The 22555-nt window shown below is 38.7% G+C and overlaps 1 long non-coding RNA gene across 1 annotated transcript in view; it reads left to right on the top strand.

The window, feature by feature from the left end:
* Positions 1-18532, top strand: part of LOC148051557 (uncharacterized) — a 39370-nt gene extending 20838 nt beyond the window's left edge. The window contains exon 3 of the long non-coding RNA XR_015699871.1: positions 18158-18532. This is a non-coding gene — a long non-coding RNA (uncharacterized LOC148051557). The remainder of the gene's footprint in view (positions 1-18157) is intronic.
* Positions 18533-22555: the final 4023 nt, after the last annotated feature.

Genomic DNA, 22555 nt, shown 5'->3' with positions numbered 1-22555 from the left:
GGAAAATTAGAGTCATGAATTATTCTCTTTTTCAAATACATCCTACAAAAAACTAACCCTGGAACCTGATTATAAGCTTTAAAAAAAAATAAATTAGTTTGTAACACATTAATGTGTATTACATTTTGCTGTTAGGTCAAGAGCAAGAAAGAGCGAACTGGTTTTTATTTTTTTTTTCTATATCTCAAACATTCCTCTTAGATTTTTCTCTGTATGCTTATTGGATAAATCTTTTCATCCACAGTTTTGCAGATGTAAGAATAACTACAGATCTGGAAAATAAGGACTATATGGAAAAAATAAATACATTTTGGTTTTTAGCTTACATTTAGATGAATGAGCACACAGAAAATATAAAGTTTGCAACCTAAGTTTAAATAAGAAAAACAAAGGCATACGTGAAACACAATTCACAAGAGATGCCAGGATTAACAACAAGCATCATATATTGTTATTAGAAGAAAGTAAAAGACAATCTTGGTCCGGTACTTGAAAAAATTATCAGCAAGCAATGCCAATGAAAGGTGATTATTTAATTTTCATCTCCCACTAAAAAAGGATCTAGTTAGTGCAGTTACTATTGATTATAAGAAGAAAGGTCTCAAGCCTGTAATTACAAAGAAACAAGTTACAGAAAATTTGTTAGATGCTGTCAAACTCACTGGGCCTCATCAGCTTCATCCTAGAGTGCTTGGAGGTTTTCAGGGCCTGAGTGGACACAGCCCTGGGTTATTCAGCCTTGATTTGGTGCAGGTGGGACTGGAGACCTCCCAAGGTCCCTCCTAGCCCAGGGTATCCAAGATCCTGTCCAGCGCCTGTGATTTTACCGTGCTGCCTTTGGAGAACTGGAATGATACAGGTTAACTGAACAGAGCCTATAGACTAGCTGAAAAGAAAGAAATGGCTAAAAGAAGGATCTAGAAGGTAAGATTCAATAAATGGTTTGCTGCTTTTTTCCACTCATTGGCAGATTCTGTAGATACTCCAAACTTTGACAAACGTGCCTCCCCGTTTCTTAGTAATTTGTGTATTAATTAATTTCTCATCTGAATGTTTATTGCATGTGCGTTCTAAACCAAGGAATTATAATATTGCTTGGAATAAAATGTACACTGTCTTGATTAGCCACAAAACTAGTTTTCATTTGTTTCAGTGAGAGACGGTATGTTAAAGGTCTCCTTGGGTTTTGAGGAGCAAGGGATGAAGTTCTTGTAGAGGAAAGTCAAGTGATTCGAGTAGCAATGTTTGATGGCCATAAATACTCCTGAGCAGACAGCTCCGCGGTCAGCCTGTGAGGAAACAAGCCAGTGATGGATTTGCAGAGAACAGGCAGGGAAAGGAGCAACAGATGGGCAGCAGCATCTGTGGGTTCACTGGAGACCATTGCTTTCCTTTTCTTCATTGTCTGATGATCACGCAATCATAAGGATGCTAAGATGGAGATGTTATTATATTCTTTTAAGCTAAAGGTCTGCAATCGTTGCTAGCTGTCCTGTGGCCACTAAAAGAGTCTCTGTGGCTCTTCCTATTTCAGTGCACGGCTGATGGTGTCACTCAAGTTCTACTCACAAGTTAAAACTGAAATATTGTGAGCCATCACTCAAATCAATTTGCCTTCATAAGATAATCCTCTTGAACACAAGATGTTTGAGTCTCAACGGTCACCACTGAAGCTGGGTGAAAATTATAATTCTCTGAGAAATGCTGTGTATTATCAGTTTGGTGTAGAATTAGGCTCTTTACTCAGCCTGTAAAATTATGCTGCTGGAAAGTAACCATAAGTGTTTCTGATGGAAAGCTAGAATTAAAAAGTGACAGGCACGTAGCTGCAAATGTGCTAGCATGACAAAGTTAAAGTGATGTTTGACATCTTGAGTTTACCAATACCTAAGAGAATGACTAAAAAAAGGGGGAGGTAAACCAGCTGAAAGAAATGGGGTGACAAGGAGAATAGGTGCTCCTTCCATGAAGGAACAAAATGTGAAGAAAATGTTTTTTCTTTTTTTTTTTTTTTTTCTTCTTTTCCATAGGTGTCTAGCATAAGTTCATAAGTTATAGAAAATAGTGCAAGGGGATTTTATATTCCCCCATACAGTGATGGTCTAGACCCTGGCAAGCTCTCAGTGGAAGGCAAAGATTAAGTTAAATTTTTGCAAGACTCTCAGGATTTGACCGAGACCCCTTAATATGCTCAGTTTGCTGTTAGAATTAATTGCTGGCAACCTTGAATCTCTTATGTACTGATTAGTCTTTTCTACTAGACTGTCAGCTTTACTACAGCCGCAGAGTGGAAACTTTACATTCTATTTTCTGTTCCTTCTTCCTTAATATTGTCTTCTATTAAATAATAGCCAGTGACTGCTGTTCGTGTAAATCACTGCCTCAACATTAAAAAAACAGTCTCTTAAAATGAGAAATGTTACCATGTAAAAGGTTTTGCTAGTTAAAGAGGACAACTAGACTATATGTGAATTACATCTTTAAAGAGTGGGATTCAGTGTCTGACTCTTAGGAAATAAGAGAAACGAAGAGCTACTTACTTAGGGCTAGTGCGGTGAAACATACTCACTCCGCTGCCTTACAGCATTACATATATAAGTGCTCGTGAATAAGTGGTATCTCTGCGTGCAAGGCTTGTGCTCCGCTTTAATCTTTGGTTAAAGTTCCTATCGTCTTCTGAGTCTCCACAGAGAGGCATTTAAATTCCAGAGACTGGTCACTTAAAACAGCAACGGTGCTGAAACACGCGTACAGAGACTGGTTTTCTAGATGTATGTGTCGGCATATTGCACAGATTGCATATGTATATATGTATGATGCATGTACACACATACTTAAAGCCCCCTCTCTACGTTGCTGTGTATGAATTTCTATACATAGGCAATAACCAATCCCAATAAGCAGTAAATTTTGATATTTCTGGGAAATGTCTGCTGAGGCTTTTCTGGTTCTGCCTGAGTACAAGCAGAATGCTGAGAGCTCATATGGATTATACATACAAATGGCTTTGAGCACATTGTGTTATTTTTGCTTATATTCATATACAATTTATTTAATCCTGTAGATTATGGGAAAAATGCATAATTGTATTCAGCTATATAAAGTGATTATCATTTGACAGTTTCTAGAGATCACTGCAGAATTATGTGGCAGTGGGTGTAAATTTAAATCTTAAGATTTTTTTAAATAGGCTTGCCCTGCTCCTTGAGAATCGTGGGTACTGAATGCAATACAGTATATACAACTGTAACAGTGTAGGAATATGTGTTACACTGCTTAATGCTCTAAACCCACTCTAAGAAGGAAATCTGAGCATCGGTCATCTGTTACCAGGTTCACACTGTATTTTGATGAAACAGTGACTAGGCCATTGTATGTGATGGTAGAGGAACTATAGGCAGAACAAGAAGTAAAAAAAACCCACATCAGTACTCAAAGATGAAGGAAGATTTGGATAAAAATATAAAATCATTGGAGAAGATGAAGTAGATATCTGTCATTGTCATTGCTATTTCTTTGGCACTCATGATGCAGTAAGTTTCAAACTAATACTGTGCTTATAGAGACGGAGAGGAAACTTCAGGAACTGGCCTCTGTTTCTTCATAATTCCCCTATTCTGTTTAATTTACATGTGTAGGGATTGTTTGTTTGTTTGTTTTATTTTCCATGTTTGCATTGAGATGGATATTTAAATCACTAAAAGGGAATGAAGGCCATATAAAGGCCGCATAAAAGAAATTACCTATGAAAACAAGAAAGAAATACTTGGTTTTTTCCAAGATATTATCACCCAGAATAAAGATACGAAATTAAAGGATGGAAAAATTGGGCGAATGTCAGGAAGTCTTTACCAGTGTGAGAAGACCCAGTGTCTGAATAATTGCTTTTGACCAGTGTGCTACAAGGGCCACACAGGCAAGATCTTCCAAACTGTTTGTAATCTTCTCTTGCCATTTTTTACAACAAGAAGAAAAAAAGACTGAAGTGGGAAATTTATGTGTGTTTTGAGGTTATGAGGAAAGTTACCAAAGGCCCCAATTTAAAGATTTCAGAGCTGTGAACAAGAAATGAAATGTTACAAGATTTATGAGGGGTTGGAGTTCAGTGAACGTGTGTCGAAAGAAATGACTTGCATTTTAATGAAGTGTATTACACTTGAGAGGCAATAGCTTGGTTATCCTTTCTGAACAGTGACTTTGACTGTGTGTGGCTGTCAAAGAGAGCTCATTATACCAAAGAAGTTATAATTCAGCTCTATAGATTGATATGATGGCCTCCAATTCATGGTATGCTTCTAAAGGCAATGGAACCAGCAGTGAGGGGCATCCAAAATGGTAATTACTTGTGGGAAATAGCTTCGTGGTTTCAACTTAAAATTCAAAGGGCTTTTTTCAAGAGAGAGAACTTTTAACTCAGTCTGTGACCTAAACCTCAAGGCTACTCTACAACCTTGCACAGCAGCTAAAAAATTCTGAGTCTGTCGTAGTGTACAGATTGAGAGAAAGCATTTAACATATATTGCCTCTGAAGCAGCAGTCAGTAATTTACATTATCTTTGTAAATATTGTGGGTTTGTTTCTTTGCATGTTTTCCCCGGCTTGTAAAATTTATGACTACTTTCTTTGCTTGCTAGTTTCACCAGTAAATGTTGATTTGCTAAACCTTAGTCTTAAAATGAAGTTCACAGTTTTGTTTGGTTTTGTTTTTTTTAAAGAAGGTTCCTATAAAAAATCTTTTTCCCTCTGTTGATGCTGTTGTCAGCCAGGAGACTTTGCTTGCTTGATATTTTTTTTTTTTATTTGTGCTCTGATTGAACACCAACTATTTCTGCTTTCCGAGAAGACACCTACAGCTGCGTAGTGTATGAAAATAGGAACATGGGTGAGAAGATCTCCCCATTGATACCTCTATTTCATGTGCATATATGTTTCCAAAGAAGAGCTATCCTCCAAGCCTTAGGCTAGCAAACAAATTTGTTACAGCGATATTCCATGTAAAACAAAACTTGTGGCAAAAGTGTATATACAAGCTTAAATGCAACGCTACTTGAAATTCTGATACATATTCATAGTTCTGAGGTTTTGTTTATTCATTCAGATTTATTCTTTTTATAGCAACATCCTGCCAGGATTTTTTTTTACCTCCTACATCAAGGAGTTAAATGAAAATCCTACAACCACAGAACAAACCCAGGCTTAGTTCATATGTTAATGACTCAGGATAATTGCCGCTTTCCCTAGGTAATCTCAGTGTCAATTATTCATGAACCGTTGACAGCAGACATGACATTTCCAACTGACAGCTTTCAGTCGTTTTGTTTACAAGTATGAAATGCTTAAGTATGAAACATAAGATAGGAGTTAAGAATTGTGATTTTTTTTTTTCTGGGAAAGACAGAAAAATAGGAAAAGAAAAAAAAAAATGGAGATACAGTGAATTTTCTTCCTGAAGTACAAAAGAGGAGCCTATTCCTGCCAGTAACTTTTGCAGCATTGTTGGCATGAAGCTATTGCTCAGGTATTAGGATCCGTTGAGCTCCAAAATCTGTGCTGAGCCGAGGTAACAATATTGTGTCCCATCCTGGCACACGGTGCTATGGCATTATAAGGGGAGGAACCATGATTTGCTTCCCATCCCCTCAGTGCTCGTTCCCACCTAACGCCCCAGCGAATATCACATATAACGCATGTCTGGAGAATCCCACCGGGCTCCCTGCTTCAGCTCTGCCCTTCTGCTCTGTATACCCCTTTATACTTCCAAAAAACCTAACGACAATCATAGGCATATTCTTGACTTTCCCTTTTGTGAAACCGGATTCCCCCAACTTAAAAAGCTGCACAGATATGAAATGCAAGCATTGCAACTTGCAATATATAGGTTATCTCACTAAAAGTTAAGTTTTACCCACTAAAAGTTAAATTCCTGTGTATCTTTAAGTGCCTTTGAAACAGTCTTATTTTATGACTGCTGTTCTTATATCTGTGAAGACATTAGAATATTTTCCAATACTAGCACCCTAATTGAAATTAATTGACAGTCAGACAATAGGGAACAAGTTTTTAAAGGCATTTAAGTGCCTAAAGATGCAGATAGGTACTTAGTGAGGTTTTTCAAAAGATTTTACACACCTGACTCCCATTATGAAAAAGTTTAAGGAGTCTCAGTCCATTAATAAGCTATTTTAGTTTTTCAGCCTTCATACTGATTTTGAGATAATGACTATTTAAGAAAATGCTCACCCAGGCTGAGCATTTACATTTTTTTCTAACCAAGTTATTTTTCATTTGAATACATGTATTTCTTAGCATAGCATTACGGATACTTTTTAATTCTTTTTTTGAAATAAAAGGACTGGCAAGGCATAGTGGAAGAAGTGGGTTTTAATAATGATTAGGGTTCCTTGAGTAATTAAAGTGGTTGATTTTTAGGGTGCATCAAAACTCAATGTACAGTACCGTATTTCCAGAAATCCAGTCTCGACTAAAGGGCAGCACCCAAGACATGGACCCCGTTCTCCATACTCTTTTAGCCCATCTCCCCATATTACCTCTCACCTTGCAGCTTGCATTCGTCATTCACTCAGCTGTTCCTTCATGGCTGACAGACTCTGGTAGCCCACCTTAACGCTGGTCCGTCTGGACTCTTGCTGCTTCTACAGTTCCAAGACATATTACTCTTCTACTTCATTATTGAATCGACAATGTTCAGTTGTCAGATTGAAAAGACCTATGTGGAATTTACCAAAAGCAATGCTATTTTAATACTGTTGATTATTATTGTCAACTTGTCCATGTTCATACAGTCTTGTGTAGTATGGTCTTTCATCAGTCCTTTAAAAATGTGTTATTTGTCACATCTTTTTTTGTTTTTAATTCAAAGTAGGAGGTAGATTTGGGGTTCTGTTTTATGGGGGAGTTTTTAGCATAATTACTTCCATGAAAACAACCTTTTTTTTACTAGACAATAAGTTGCAGACAGCAACAAATTTTTAAAATTGTTTAAATTAATGCCTTTAAATTCAAATAATTCATACGGACTATACAGTAAAATAATGTGAAAACGTCTGTCTCAAAACCTCAGACGCTTCTTTCTTTTAACCATCTCTGTTTTATATGAAACCGTTTGTGGTGTTTAGCAAACACGGATGCACTGGAGGACTTCTTCTCGCCTTGCAGTGTGCACCCAAAAGTCCCTTTTCTGTTAATGGAACGTGCAGCAAGAAAATCAAAACTGATCATACCTATGGATTAAATAGCTATCCCTCAGCACCCTCTTGCTATTCTTACGTGTATGTGGAGGTGTTCATAGTCTCAGCTTTCGTGCTGATTCGCCTTTTGAAGGTAGAAGGGGCGAGAGGAGGGGAAGGGGCCTCTTGTGGGTTTTGCAGGTTTTTAAATCCTTTGTGTCTCTAGCTGTTGTTGCAGTAGAGTGCAACTTAAAATGCCATTGCCAATACACTAAAACAGCAATTTTATGAAATCTCAATTAAAATGCCAAGGGAAATAACGTTCCATCTTAGAAATCTCAAAATATATTAATGTTGATAAAACGAACTGTTTTCCTTGACTTCTGGTATTGATTGATTGACTTCTAAACCACTTGATAGTCTAGAAGTATTTCAAATAAAAGGCAAACATGACCTTTTGCCATGATTATGTTCCCCAGATAGTTATTCCTGTTTGCATGCACAGACAAGCAGATACTGTACTGACTTCTAAAGATCTTCCATAGATGTTGCCAAAACGGTACAATTTCCTATTCTAAAATAGGTAATAACATTAAAAGCATCCCAAAAGACAAGTGAGCAACAAAATTTTTACTTGGAAAAGTTTCATCTCTCAAGTATTAAAGCAAAACAGAGTAGTATGAAAAATAGTCCAAAGGAAACTGTTTATTTTGCTTCATATTCTGAGCAAACCATCTGTGATTAATTCTGCCATATAAATATCTATCATCACCTTCCCAAAACTGGGACAAAAGTTGGCCTTTTTTTACAAGATTCCCTGTTTTTTAAATAAACTGTGCAGTGGAAATGCTAGTATCCAATAGCAACTGCTGTCAACTCTTCAAGACGCACGTGTTTAAAAGTTTTTCCCGTTTCTCTTTAACTATTATGAAGTACTGCTGCGTAATAGGTAACTCCCTTTTGTTAGATTACTGTCCAGGCACGCATCTATGTTATATTTCTGATGACGACCTATTGCTAAATTTCCTCAGAATGTCAGTTCAAGGCTAAGGTACCACAGAAGATTTCTACAGCTGACTTACTTTCTGTGTCGATCCTTACCTTTCACTTTACAGAGTGTCAGTAAGGCGACTGAGCTTTGCACCAGAGGCTGTGTTCACCTCCACGGATAAAACCCTTACGTATGCACACAGTACTCCTCCAACTTGTCCACAGTTCAAACAAAGGTATTGAAAAAGATATATGGGACTTCTGAGATTTTCTTCGCTAGCACATTTTCTCATGCCCTCCAAAATGAGGTCAGATTATTGTTATTGACCGAGTAAATTATTATACAGACACTGCTAGTGTCCAGAAGAAAAGGTGAAATTTATCTCCCAGCCTCTTAAATAAAAAGGAAAAAATAAATCTAACGTTAATTTTGAAAAGCAAAAATGCGTTTTGCAAATCAAACTGATTGATTTGTCATTCTCTTGGAAAAAGCTCTAATCGGTCAGAGTAAGGGACTCAAAATGCATGCTAAATAAAGCCGAGAATGCCACAAAATAGCTTAAGCTAAAATAACCTTTCAAAATATCCCTTTTGGATTATTTTTTATAACAACAATAAATGACTGGCTTGATCTTAAAAAGAAGCATTATTATTTAACAGCAAATATTGATAGTGTAGAAAATTGCAAATCAGTTTGAAAAACCTTGACACTGCTCCATTGACATTTTCTGTTTCCTAATATGAGCTGAAAAGTAGCTTTTCCATTCTAGATGTCTGACGGCAGTTTTATCCTGGTAGGTTTCATCTTTGCGTCTAAGTATAATGGTGTTGAGCACTTCGCAAAATCAAAACACCTTTCCTCAGGTGGGCTGTGACAGGTTTTCTATGAGCTGTCGTTTGGAAATCGGGGCCTTGTGGGGCAGTCCTAGTCTCGCCAGGCACCGGTGCATAAAGCTGAAGAACTTTTTCAGGTGTTGTGTGCTTCAGTGGAGATGAGTAGCAGATACATTGCTTTTATAGGGTGGTAGCTGTTCAGGAACAAACGTTAAGGATCCCTCTAAGCAGAGCGATTAACATTACAAACGTTCTTTGAGCCCTAAGGAACAGACTTGAGACGGAGAAGGAGAGTGGGAGAGGGATCCCCGCGCAGGCTGGGCACTGAGCACCAGCAGTACCTGGGAGCTGTTTCTTGGCATTTACACAGCCCTGAATCTGTACGTGCAGCCAGCCCCAGAATCACTTTCCTTTCCATCCCTTTTGAGGAAACATACGCTCATTTCAACTGGGTGTTCACTTTTTGTATTAGAAGAATGAATCCGTGCTATCAGTTATGAATATCACATTTAGCCTCTACTCGTATTGAGTCTGTAGCAGATGCCAGATCTGATACTGAAAATATATGTACCTATGTTAATTTTACAACGTTAGTATCAACATTTAATATTGTGGTTGAGACCAACGCAGAAATTCCTTATTAGACAAAGGGGATGATGGCTGGAAGAGTGGGATCAGGCAACCCAGAAAACAAAGAGTGTGTTAGCAGTGTTATTGGTTTTACCCACAGGTAGGGGGTGATACGGAGACTTGGCATGGACTTGGCAAGGCAGGCTACAATCCATTATATATATATACACGTATATATGTATATATACACACATATACACACACACACATCTGTATTATAATATAATACATATATATATATATGCATTGTAAACACGAAGAAGATACATATATATATATACACACACATATATATTTATACGCGCATTGTAAACACAAAGACGACACATGCCAGAAGCCAGCATCCTTCAACTCTGAATACAAGTCTGACAGCCAGCGAGGCCGTGCAGCAAAGCGCTTTTCTTTGGAAGAGGAGGCTGTAGGGATGGCCCCCATCCATCTTCTACACGGGTCAGGTAGAACACACCCTGAGGCTGTCAGTGCGTTCAGATTCATGAATCAATCAGATTTTTATCTGTCTTTTCTGCTAAAGCTCCTATTTCAGCAAAACACTTAACCACTCTAAGTCTCTTGTTCTAGTCCATTCCTGTTCAGCAAATCGTATGTTCACGGTTAACATATACCTTTGTGACACTTCACCTTCAGTAGGAAGTTCGGCTATAGTGAAGGTATATTTATCTGCTTAGCCTTAGGGCTTATCTCTGAAGTGACAATGAAGCAAGTGAGGAAGTGCAACACGTTAGTTATTCCATATCCATTCCCTACGTGAACGTCTAAGCGTGCAATAACCCTCTCTGAGTAAGCATTCGTGTTGTGTACCTGTTCTGCCGCAGGGGCAGCTAACCCTGCAGGTCACCTCGCATGGGCGGTGGTAAAGAAATCGCCCTCTACCTTGTGTCTGCAGAGCACATCTCTCATCATGACCGAAGATTTTGAGTCAATTCTATAAATATAGCGTTTATATTATAGCATGCAGCAATTACATATTTTATTGTATATTAATTTTATGTTATGCTATGCTCTTACAGATTTGAAATATGTCAGAATCATAAAAATTTAAAATAAACAAGAAGATAGCTTTTAAAATTCAAACTGGATTATAATTTTGTGGGTTTAGTGCAAATATATTCTTACCTACTATTTCTCTTCGCAATTTCAGGGGTTTGTACGGTGTTAGAAAAACAAGACCCAACAAAATTATAATACTTGTGCCCAATATAAGTGATAACAAACTAAGGCTTAGTTTTCCCAAACTAACCAGGTTTTTTTTTTTTTTTATGATTCACAAACTAGCAGATCTGTACTAATTAATGTATGGCTCAGTTATTTAATGAATGTTGTGTGCATGTGCTCACCCTCACGGCTAAGTTGGAACCAGCTGCCGTTGTGCGTTGGCTGTTTGAAGTGACTGAGAAGCGCTTGCTCCCTTGGTTGGAAGGGGAAATGCAGAAGGTGCTTTCTGCTAGTACCTGCGTCTGAGGGAGTTCGAGGTTTTCTGATTCACTGTCTTTCACGGAATTCACCCATGTGTTTATACTGGGCAAAAGACATGGAGAAACCTCAGTCATCGACTAGATTGCTGTCATCCGTATGAAGACAGGGCTTCTAGGTACAGAAGTAGCAGCTCGCAGTGTAAGCGTACCCGTTTCTTAGTTTTACTGTTCCAGAGCTAGATTTCCAATAAGATTGAGATTTCTGTGAATACAATGTGCTGTTCAGAAGAACTATTAAAAACATGAAAAAGCAAAATGTACTTTACTGATCCTGTTAAATCAATGACAAAACTCCCATTCATTTCAGGAATAAATTGTTAACCCACAGCGATCCCACAATAGCTCTAATTGTCTGCATGCTGAAAGGGTTTCTAATATGCTACTTTAAGCCTACCACATCAGGTCCTAATGCCCCACTATAAATAAAAAACACATTTTAAAGCCCATAATTATATGTTTACTCAGATGCCAGCAATAGGTCAAGGAAATTTATCTGCATTCTATAAAGTCTCTGCATTACGTGCACTGTAAAATGTCAGAAAATTTAAGGAGTTGTTAGTTATTATCTCTTTTGGTTGCGTTTAGATACACATGAATACTTAAATAATATTTAAATACTGTTACAGAAATCCAAAATAATTTTAAAAAAAAGAAGTCAACAAAATTACAAAGGAAATTGGATTTTGCATAACAACATCTACTAGAAAACTAGGCTTAAGCAATCGTTTGCATCTCAGATAAAAAGTAAATTTATGGATTGGTTTTAATTTCAGGCTTTAAAATTCCTTTTTCTTTCCATTTTTTTCCATTACATGACACCACAGAGTTGCAACCCGTCACTTTTTTTTTCCTGCTTCTCACTTTGCCGTTTCACTTCCTTCTCGTCCTTTAGTGTGTTGACTTTCTTTCATATTATTGCATCTTCCTCCATCTTGTTGTTCCTTCTTTCCTCACTGTTATTTTCTGTCTTTGTTTCAGCACATAAATTATTCCCACCTGCAAAGTAGGCCTTCTCTGGTAAATCTCGCTCGTCTTACAGTGTTACAAGCTCTTTCCAGTAGTTTTCCAGGTTATGCTTCTTCTCACTTACGGGTAGGTTTCTTTCCAGCTCACCTTCATGATCACCTAAGTCCACACTACGCGTTATGCCAGGGAAATCGGTTAGCCTGATGACAACGCCGTGTATCAGTTCCCCTGTACTTTGGGTGTCAGGAGCTCACATTAAGGAACCATTATTTTTTTTAGAGTAGCAATTACTGAGTGGTGACTACAGAAAAACAAAACGGTTGTTGTGAATTGCTTAGTTAATTATACTTTGAAATGAAATTCGAAGCTTTTTGCACTATAAACATTTTATTTCTTTGCCAGTGAAAAGCAGATCATTTTAGAGATAGCAGAGAGAGTAACTTTACCATTGGTGTCTGGGCTTCTGGGCTGCAGTACAACGATCATCGAAAGGCAGGCCGATGTACAGCAGGGCATTCCCATCCACTGTCTCTACTCCTGCCCCTTGCTTCTTCATCCTTCTGTGTACCCACAGCCACACTAGTGGAGTTACATGGGGAGACAGATAGATCATGGGCCTGATTTGCATGTGCGGGGAAAAAAATATATTTTCAGTCTGAGCGTGTTCCTGATCGAGCTTAAGATGAAGAAACGTGACTACTGGTGCTGGCAAAGCAGAGGGATGGGCACGTGTACCTGAGGACAGGGGCGAGGAGAAGGCAGGACTCTAAGCAGATGCCCACCGTTATGTCAGGTTAGGATGATCATAAAACCTCAGCATTAGGAATGACGACGTGTTAGGAAGCCATAAAAATGCAGTCTCACAATGGTATAGTTTGTGTCCGCATATAGCTTATCTTAAAGAGTGCTTAATATAGCCAGCAGTATTCAGAAAGTGACAAAATTGAGCAGGATTCTCATCGTGCAACTACGTATGAATCCTCTTGCTGCATTGCTACGAAGGAGTAAACCGTCCTCACGCAATCAGTCACAGCAACTGAGCTGAGAGACACTATTTCCTAAAACATCTATCATCTGTTGTAATTGACTTGGGAAGTGTTCCTGCTTTATTTCACTGGATGGTCAAAGGGAGTAGTTGAAGCTGGTACTGTAGGGGAAGCAAGCTGCTCCTTGCACCCCTTCGAAGTTTGGCATGGAATATAAATATTGGTTTTAATATCAAGCTGAGTCAATACCTTGTTTAGAAGATCCTCAAAAAAAATGAAAAGTATTATTTCATCATATTAGTATTTCAAAAATATTTGTAAAGCTTTCACTTAAATTGAATAACGGCTTGCCTTCATATGGCATTCAGTGAAGTACTTCCTTCATTGTAAAGCATCTGGAAGAGATGGCCGTATTTGACTTCTGTGGTTACTAAGCGACTTTGCACTCCATCAGTAAAATAGATTATGTACTCCACAGTTTCCTGGCTTTGGAAATGGAATAATTGTGTCTTTTGACTAGAACCGTGCTCATGCTTTAGACTGTATCAGTACCGAAGGATGCTGATACTTAGAATGCTTTTCTCTGCACTATGCATGCAAGTCCTTCTGCTCTAATACCAGCTCTCTGGGGACATCAGCCAAATTAAGGCAGAATAATTTTCCAAATGAATAGAATTCACAAATGCTGAACTGTCAGCGGTGCTAAAGTTTAAATCAAAGTCATTGTTGATGCCTAAGTTTTAATTTACTGTTCCACAGAGCATAATCGTGGTTTATTCAACTGAACTCTTATAATGCAACAAACTTGAGTAGCTGAAGCACATACGAAAGAGGCCTTGGCAAATACAGTAAACCCACAAGCTCTGCTTTAGCATCACTCATACTTCTCTGCCATTACTTGACAGGTGTTTTGATGAAGCAGCGCGATAGTTCATAAGACATTTGACCATACTAAAGCATCTGTCTTTCTTTTGTGTCTATGTGAGCTGCAGTGCCCATAGAAAGTGCTGGCGTGCCATTTCAGGTTGTAATGCTTTACAGAGGTGCAAATGGCAGCATGAGAGAAAGCAAACTTGAACGAGCTGTGAAATTACAGAAACTGTTAGATTCACATCTTGTGAAATGATTTTAAAATTCCTCTCGGATCAGATACCAAATATGCTAAACAATTTCGGGGATTTCTACATTAGAGGGTTGCAAAAAAATAAAATATCTGTTAAGATGCTAACAATATAATGCTATTATCATATTTATTGAGGCTATGTGACAAATAAGCATAGTTCCAGAAAAGAGGATTGAAAAGTCATGTGGGCTTTTTTTCAGCTAAAACCTCACCTTCTTTTCTAATAAATTTTAAATTAACCTGCAGTGAAATTGTATTTTATGTCAGCTAGTCGTCAGTACAAAATTTGAAAAGGAAGGGGGGGGGTCTGTCTATGTGTGACTTGCCTGTGAGGAGGGCTAATTCTGAACTGTGAAGTGAATACTCAGCAAGATCGATTCTGCCAATTACGATGACAAGCATAGTATCCCAACTTGCAAATATTTACTATCTCTGAGTATTTCTGGCTGGATTATTCTATTCTAATAAGAAACTTATGCATAATAAAATGTTTTGTTTTCTGACTTTGCTTTGCTCTATCAGTAATGGATTAGGTTGTAAGCTGAAGTAAATTAGCACTAGAGTTTTTTTACAGTGACTGACACAAGAACAGGTACAGGTCCAATATTTGATTCCATTTATTGTCACATTGAGGCCTGTATGCACAGCCAAAGTTTTATACACAACTGGACAAGAGTTTTAATTCTCCATTGCTGCTTTTACGAGTGATCTAACAGCTGAAAACATCAATGCTATAAAGGATTTCTTTGGTGATTAGAACTCTTTTACCTAAACTTCATCACAGTTTAAAGGAAGCTTAAGATCTAGGGAGAGCAAGACACCTCCACATCTTCAAAGGGTGGTTGTGCAAGCCTGCATACCAAACAGAAAGCTTACCCCTGGAACGGATAACCTTGGAGGAACAAAGCTGTACCTGATTTACGGGTCAGCTGGGTCAGGACAGCAGCTGGGAAGTTACAGTCCTCTCACGGTGCCGGAGAATTTTTGTTTCAAATTAAGCTCAAGTCAAGCATGAGTTGCAGTTTCATTCATATTAAAATAAATTGCTGCATTATTCAGCTTGGAAGCATGAAGGTTCAATATGTGTTTGTGTGTGTGCGTGTGTCTGTGTGTGTATTTTTTTAATATGTATGTATATTAACTCATGATGAAAATGAGAAAGTTCTTACTCGAGGTACTGGTGCAGACGGAGAGGCACGAACATTAACTTCTAAAGGTTTCTTTTCCTCCATGTTCACGATAAACGTTTGTCTCGGAGGCTATAGAGTTTTCTTCATAAACTTTCTGAGTATTTCATTTGATGTACGTATAAAGCAATTGCTTTCCCAGAATAAGCAGACCACTTATATACTGTGCTAAATGAACCTGAGTTTTTCTGACCCTTTGTGCATAATTCAAGACTATTGACCTCTTTTTCTTGTTCTTTCTCTCAAGAAAACTTTTACTTTTATTCTATCATCTCTTTCTATTTTTTTTGATTCTATGTTTCCTTTGTTTTTTCTGTCCAGCACTACATCTGGCTGGAGTATGAGGATAGAAGAGAACGTGCTCCGAGGCTAGCAGCAAATAAATTAATATTTTTGTAATGTAAACTGGCATGGACAAGACTAAGGAGAGATACTAAAATCAGAAATACAGTGAAGGATCCGCTATAGACAGAAAATTGTTTGGAATATTTTTCTATATGAAGTTATGTAGAACAGGAATTGAAAACAGGTTTATATCCATACAAAGTAATAGTACTTTTTAAGCAACATTCCATATTAATTATTATGTATTGACCAAATCTGTGCTTTAGATTATGGTTTAATTCTTCACTGTGATGCTCAGCCTTGCCTTTGTAGAGCTGCTTGTTACACATACCCAAGATGGATATTGGGCTATTTTGCACATCCCTCTCAGTTACACTAAAGCCATTGCTACTCGGTTGGTTCTTAAAGTGGGCTTTCATATAACATGTTTGGACATGGCAAAGGCTTTGTGCTCTGGCTCTCTAAGCACACTGAGCGGTGCTACCAGCCCGCGCAGTGCTGTGCTGGCAACAGCAAGTGGCCACGGCTCGGGTCCTGTGGATGGTGTAATCCCGCAGGCATTAAAAGAGCCTGTGGGAATCATTGCTGATACCAAACGCGTTGTAAGCAAAGTCCCCTACCTGCTTTCCCAACCGTCACTCAAGTGGCCCTAATTCCAGAGGGCTAACGCTTCATCTCGGTTTGTTTAATTCTCCATAGAGTAGCACTAACTGGGGGAAAAAAGATGTTACAATCAAAAAAAAGAGGGAAAAAGAATAAACAAGCAAGAAGCAGATAGACAGCGCTGCTGGGGAAGAAAAAGGGCTTTGGTTCTGGGTAATGCAACATGCTGGAGAAGGACTTTTTACCCTCTGCTTGTGAGAAAGACAGGCAGACCAGCCTTAATGGCAGTGGCTGGAAGCAGCACCCCTCCCTTCCCTTGCGCCTCCCTCAGCCCAGCTCGTGACGGACAAGGGTGAGCAAAGTCCTCCCGAAAGAGCCCCCGTCTCGATGCCGGGGGTCCCGCTCCCTCCCCGTGGCAGGCGGCCTCTGAACTGGGTTTTCACAGTGACTGACAACTCTTTCCAGCAGTACAACTGAATTCATGTTCTGCAACATTTTTTTTCCCCTAAGGACATTCTTTCTTTTTGTTAATACTCCGTATGTATTTGATCTTCTCGCCTTCACAAGACAATCAAACATGGCTTGTCAGCAGTTTATTATCGAAAGGGAAACAGGAAGGGCAGAGAGGGGTTACATGCGCTAGGAAAATGTCGGGTTTAGATAAAAAATTATGAGGTCTGATCCTTTGGCAGAGATAAGCTCAATATTTTAAAATCATGGCTTTCTGTAATCAAACAAAACATGAAGCTGAATTGATAATCATGCAAACCATTATTTTTCTTGAACCAGAAGTAAATTGTCATTTTGATGCTTTTCTGAATGCTGCAAGAATTGAACCAAAACAGATTTTTGGTTGCAAGCTAAACACTGCAAATAAAAATAGACAGCTGCCTAGCAGGGACTCACTTAGTGTGAGCCTTATTTGCACTTGATAGGACCTTCAAAGCGATGTCATGTCACAGCCTATTCCCCTCTCTCTCCTCCTTCCCCTCTCGACTCGCAGGCACATATAGCACAAACTTTCACTCCAGCTAGGTGGCACTGGGCATCTTCACTCTGCACTACTCCGGCTGGGAGTGGTTGCATGGAGAGGTGGTGGAGCCTCTGTCCTTGGAGATGTTCAGAAGCCATCTGGACATGGGGACCATGCTTTGGCGGAGAGAGGGGTGGTCTTCAGACGTTCCTTCCAGCCTGACCCAGTCTGGGATTCCATCTCCTGGGGCTTATTGCTCCTGGACATCAGTTAAAAGCTTTGCCTGTACAGGAATATTGGTCTGCATAGGGAACTCTATGTGGGGAGTAAAGCAGAAAAAGTGGGCAACGCAGGCTCTACTTTACAATTGCAAAATTGCTAATCGCCTCTCGCATATATTTCAATGTATGTAATAGAAAGGACTCACCTGTCATTGCAACAGGAGGTTTGATTTTAGAATGATTTAAAAGTCTGGTCTTGATATATAACTCTAATAAAATCAGTGGAGATATGCAGCTCTGACAGTAATATGTAAAAAGCGGCTGACTGTCTCATTTTGAAATACTGATTCATATTAGTTTTACTTCATCAGTTTGATGGAGCTATTCTAGATTTCTATCGATGCAAGCAAGATTAGAAACAAACTCAACATCTGCAACTTTTATATTTAAGAAAACTGTGATTCTCAGACTGATCCATTACTGTTCCAAGCCTCCCAGGCCCGTAATATACCTTTTCTGCCAAACGGCAGTGAATATATTTTTATGACTTTTAATGCTATAGCATTTCATAGAAATCTGACCGTCTTGCTTAGCCTTACAAGTTGTCTTCTCCCTGCAGAATGAACATGCCATCACCTGTCATTTGTGTAAGTCCAGATCCCAGGAGTCCACCATGAAAGACTTCCAGCTATGAGGTGCCTTTAACCATCGCTGGACTTCAGCTGCTTTCTCACACAGAGGCAAGGAGTCCTTCGCTAATCACTGTGACCTAAAACTACGGTCAGAGATAGCCATAAGATAGGAACAGATAGTGCATTAATTCTTTCACCATGCTCTATTTGTATATGGGTGAGCAGAAGTTTGGCTCTAGACAACTGAAGAGCAGCATGCCAAGGTTCGAGGCTTCAAAGGCAAAAGAATTTTTCTTAATTATTTGGAGTGGTATAAGTAACTTCTTCACTTCCACAAATTATATAGTAGTAAATCTAGAGGTGCTAATTTTCCTGAGCTCTGCCTGTGCTTAGTGTGTAGCTGTAGTCCTCCGTCAGTGCCACAGTTAGTTCATTAAAGCTGCTCAAACGTACAAGTGGGCTGCTCTTTCAGTTAGGTTACCAACTGTTGAAACAAAAGCAAGTGAAATGTTTTCTTTTTGTAACTACGACTAATTTTATCTGCAAGGAAATAACCATAATAATTCATAAATACTGAAGCTTCTTCAAGACAAATATTTTCTAGCTAATTTCCTTTTACGCAAAGGAGTAGAAAAGCAAACTTCCGTCACGCATGTAATCCTTAGACACTTGAGTGGCCTTTGTATTTCTCTTCATGGCAAAAATCAGATCGAGAGTAGCAAAATAGTATTTTAGAACTAAGCAAATCAGTTTAAAATAATGATTCATGGAATACTGAAGCCTGTGGAATGTCTTTTTTCAAAGAAATTGAAACGGCTTGAAACAATTTCAAAAGAAATTGTTTATTATGTTGACTTAGCATACCTACTCTGCCTTCTTGCCACAAGCGATTGCTACAATCTATTGTATAGGGAAATGGGGGGGGGGGGGAGAACAGGAGGACTTAGAGAATTCTCAGTATTATAATTATATTAATAATTATTTGAGAAATACTAACTACTGTGCAGGCATGGGGATGGGTTTTGGCGCATGTGTTGACCCAGTGCTATGGGTTCAGCACAGTGTAAGCAGCTGAAGAGAATCACTGTGGCTCTGGAGGGGACAACATTCCCTCTCTCCTCGTGTAAAGAGAAATGGTATACCCATCCATACGGATAACTTACAAGTGACTGGCTTACAAGCAATGCACGTATATGAAACCCAACAAAGTAATATATTGTATTAAGAAAAATTACATTTGTTTTGCAATATAAATGAATAACAAATCAAAATGTTCAAGATGACTAAGCATTAAAATCAACAAATAAAACATGCATAATTCGTGTGAGACAATGTTCAGATGAAAATGATAATCAACTAAACACAGATAATTCACTGAATTATTTTATTATTTGATTTTATATAATAAGAACCCAGACTACAGCCACGGATCCAAATTACCGATAACTAGCTTGAGTTGTTTCAGCTCACGCATGGACTGTCAATGTGTCTCTCAACGCATTTCACACTTGACCTCCTGGAGGGCAGCGGAGCTATATACAAACGTACGCTATTCTTTCTGCTCCCTGGCTTTGTTAAAAAGGAAAAAATGCATCAGAAAATCTATATTGAATTAATACCCGAACAGAAAAACCTTATCTCTGAAAGTCTTAAAAAAAAAGAAAGAAAGGAAATAAATTCATGAATCGAAAGCTCTGCCTACCTAAAGAGTTATAGTGCCTCTTAAGAGTAGCACTCCGATGCATTAATAGTGGAGGCAGGAGCTCAGTTTAACTATCGCTGCAGCTTAAGGTACACAATTACATTCTTCAGCGTCGACATTTTCACCTTGATAAGCATAATAATGCCATGCAGATGCAGACTAAAACCCATAATTTCAGCACTCTGCTTCTACTCACGTTGATTATAATAAGGTATGGCACTGAAGCATGCACAATCCTACATTTAATTGTCAGCATAGCCCTTCATTTAAACAAGAAGTTAGTTAACGGCAGGCCTTCTACGGTGAATGTGGGAGGCATCTGAAATAGCTGTGGCTAAACAGAGAAAGTTAAATGCGCCAGTAAAAACATGTGCAAAACGCTGGCGATGACTTAAATTCACCTCCGGTTTCTCTGTGGGTGTCAATGCAAATTGAAAACAAAATATGATATGTTTATATTTGCAAGAAAGGGCCTGCTTTTTTTCTTTCCTCTTTTTTTTAAACTAGGAGAAGTTTCCCTGCAGTTAACTTTACAGCAACATAAAGCCGTAAGCCAGAGGATGACAGTAGACAGGTTCTGGTATGTATAGCAAGAAGTGAAAAATACCTGAACATAATAAATGTACGTAAGTTTGAAAAGTAAATATATAATATTAAAACTAAACATAGGAAAAATCACACAAGACAAGAACATTGGACATTGCCTTTTGTTTACCAAGTCAATTCTGGAAGGAAGAGAAAAACAACATATAGCAAATAGAAAACTTGATTTAAACTAGGACAATAGTCAGATGGGTGTGCGTGTCTATATGCCATTCATACATATATGTATGTATACATGTATGTATATATGTTCCTTAAGCTGCAGTGATAGGTATTCATACATATATGTATACATAGCCATATATGTATGTATGTCTATGAAACAATTGGTTGAAAAATATTCAGCTGGTTAAAAAAGGGGTATCAACAACACAAAAAATCCTGTCTGAAACATATAGTCTCTTGGCTCTTTTAACCTGTGCTATATTGTTGCTTGATTCTTGAAGTGGTAGCACTTTGAAAAAAAAACAACCCACAACAATCAGAATAGCATCGCTTACAACCGCACCATAATCCCCTCCCAAGTTGCCATAATGCCGTGGTAATATATTTTAATTCCTTCTGATCACATGGAAAGGAGAGAAGACTCTCAAAAATGCATCATTTTGAAAAGAAAGTTTCTTTGCCCAAGCTTACTAAATGCCACGTTATGCTTTCTAGGCATAATTAACGATCGGGCACAACTTGTTACATGCATTTTGGCAGACGACATACCCAGACAGTTGCAGAAGTTCAGTGGCTCATAGTTTTCTCACTCCAAATCGAGGAGTTGCCTCGCGATTGCCAGTGGAAAGACAGCAGGTGTCAACCGCGGAGCCGAGAAGCTGGTGGGAGGCCTGGCGAGGCGTCGGGTAGGTTCTGTGGCTGGCTCAGAGTCAGCCCGCATCTTCTGTTAACTGAAGTTAATGGCAGCCCCAAACTCAGCTCATCGGCATCTGGCACTAGACGGACTGCTTTATTGCGTTGGAAATTTCATGATGTTGCTGTTCTGTTCTCTATCAGAAAGTAAAAAAAATGTAGACTCTCTGGGCTATCCAGGTAGTCTGACAAGATACCTCTTCGTTGGTTTAGCAGCAAAGCTATAAATTACTGTGCTGGGTTATATATAATACAAGCCTATGCAAAAGTAACTGTACTAACTTAATTAGCCTATGAGCTTGTAGTAAATACAGACGTCAGAGCAACTACCGTAGCAGATTTATGCACACTTTTTGCCTACTTATTTCCAACTCGGTCTCAAACCTAACTGGGTGTAATACTTCCAGGGCAAATCTCTGCCTTGGATTATGACAGATGCAATTCATACACTTGTGATCAGTTGAGGTTTTGTTAAAATGACTCTTTTTATCCTTTTATATAAATGAAACAGGAACTCACCAGCTTCAGTTAAGTTTTGCAGACTAGCAAGCCAATAGGTAGACTTGGGAGGAAACGCCTTTGTAACAGCTGATGAAGTTCAAAGCTGAGAGGCGCTTTCTTCTCCCGTGTCCCTTCTGTTCCTTGTTCGCGTTCTGTCAGAGGAACCCAAGAGTTTCCAGCAGTCACGTCAGTTGTTAGTGGCACTGGAACTGGAAGGGGTGACACAGGCCACCACCCTTTTTCTTCAGCTACAAGCCCTACTGCTGTTGCAGGAATGCTGCGCTGCTGGCCACAGGGAACGGAGCGTACTTAATGAGCTTTTACGGAGATGCTACACTATGTAGCGCTAGTTGTCAATAAAAGACATTTGCCATAGCAAGTGACTTGCAAGGTCTTTCCGCTGATGAATAAGCTGCTTTGTAGGCCAGAGTGCAGAGGTGGCAGCAGCACAAAGCAGCTGGAGAGCAAACTCTTCTCCTAATGGAGAATAATACTACGTTGATGGTAGGGCTTGCAATTAATGTAAAAAGTGCACTATAAATTAAGTGCTCGGAGTTTTGAAGTGCAGTGCAATTCAAATGTTGGGTGCTGTAAACTTCTTGAGCTTTAATTAACCACGACATTCATTTAAAAAAAAGAAAGAAAAGGAAAATAATATTCCTTTCATGGGAGAAAACAGTTGAATGTGTTTAGATGAATCAGTAAATATCCGTCAACAAAT

This window comes from Nipponia nippon, unplaced genomic scaffold, assembly GCF_047370975.1.
Source record: "Nipponia nippon isolate SJK-2023a ecotype South Korea unplaced genomic scaffold, ASM4737097v1 scaffold_6, whole genome shotgun sequence".
NCBI classification, from domain to species: domain Eukaryota; kingdom Metazoa; phylum Chordata; class Aves; order Pelecaniformes; family Threskiornithidae; genus Nipponia; species Nipponia nippon.
This window is presented reverse-complemented; position numbering and strand designations above follow the sequence as displayed.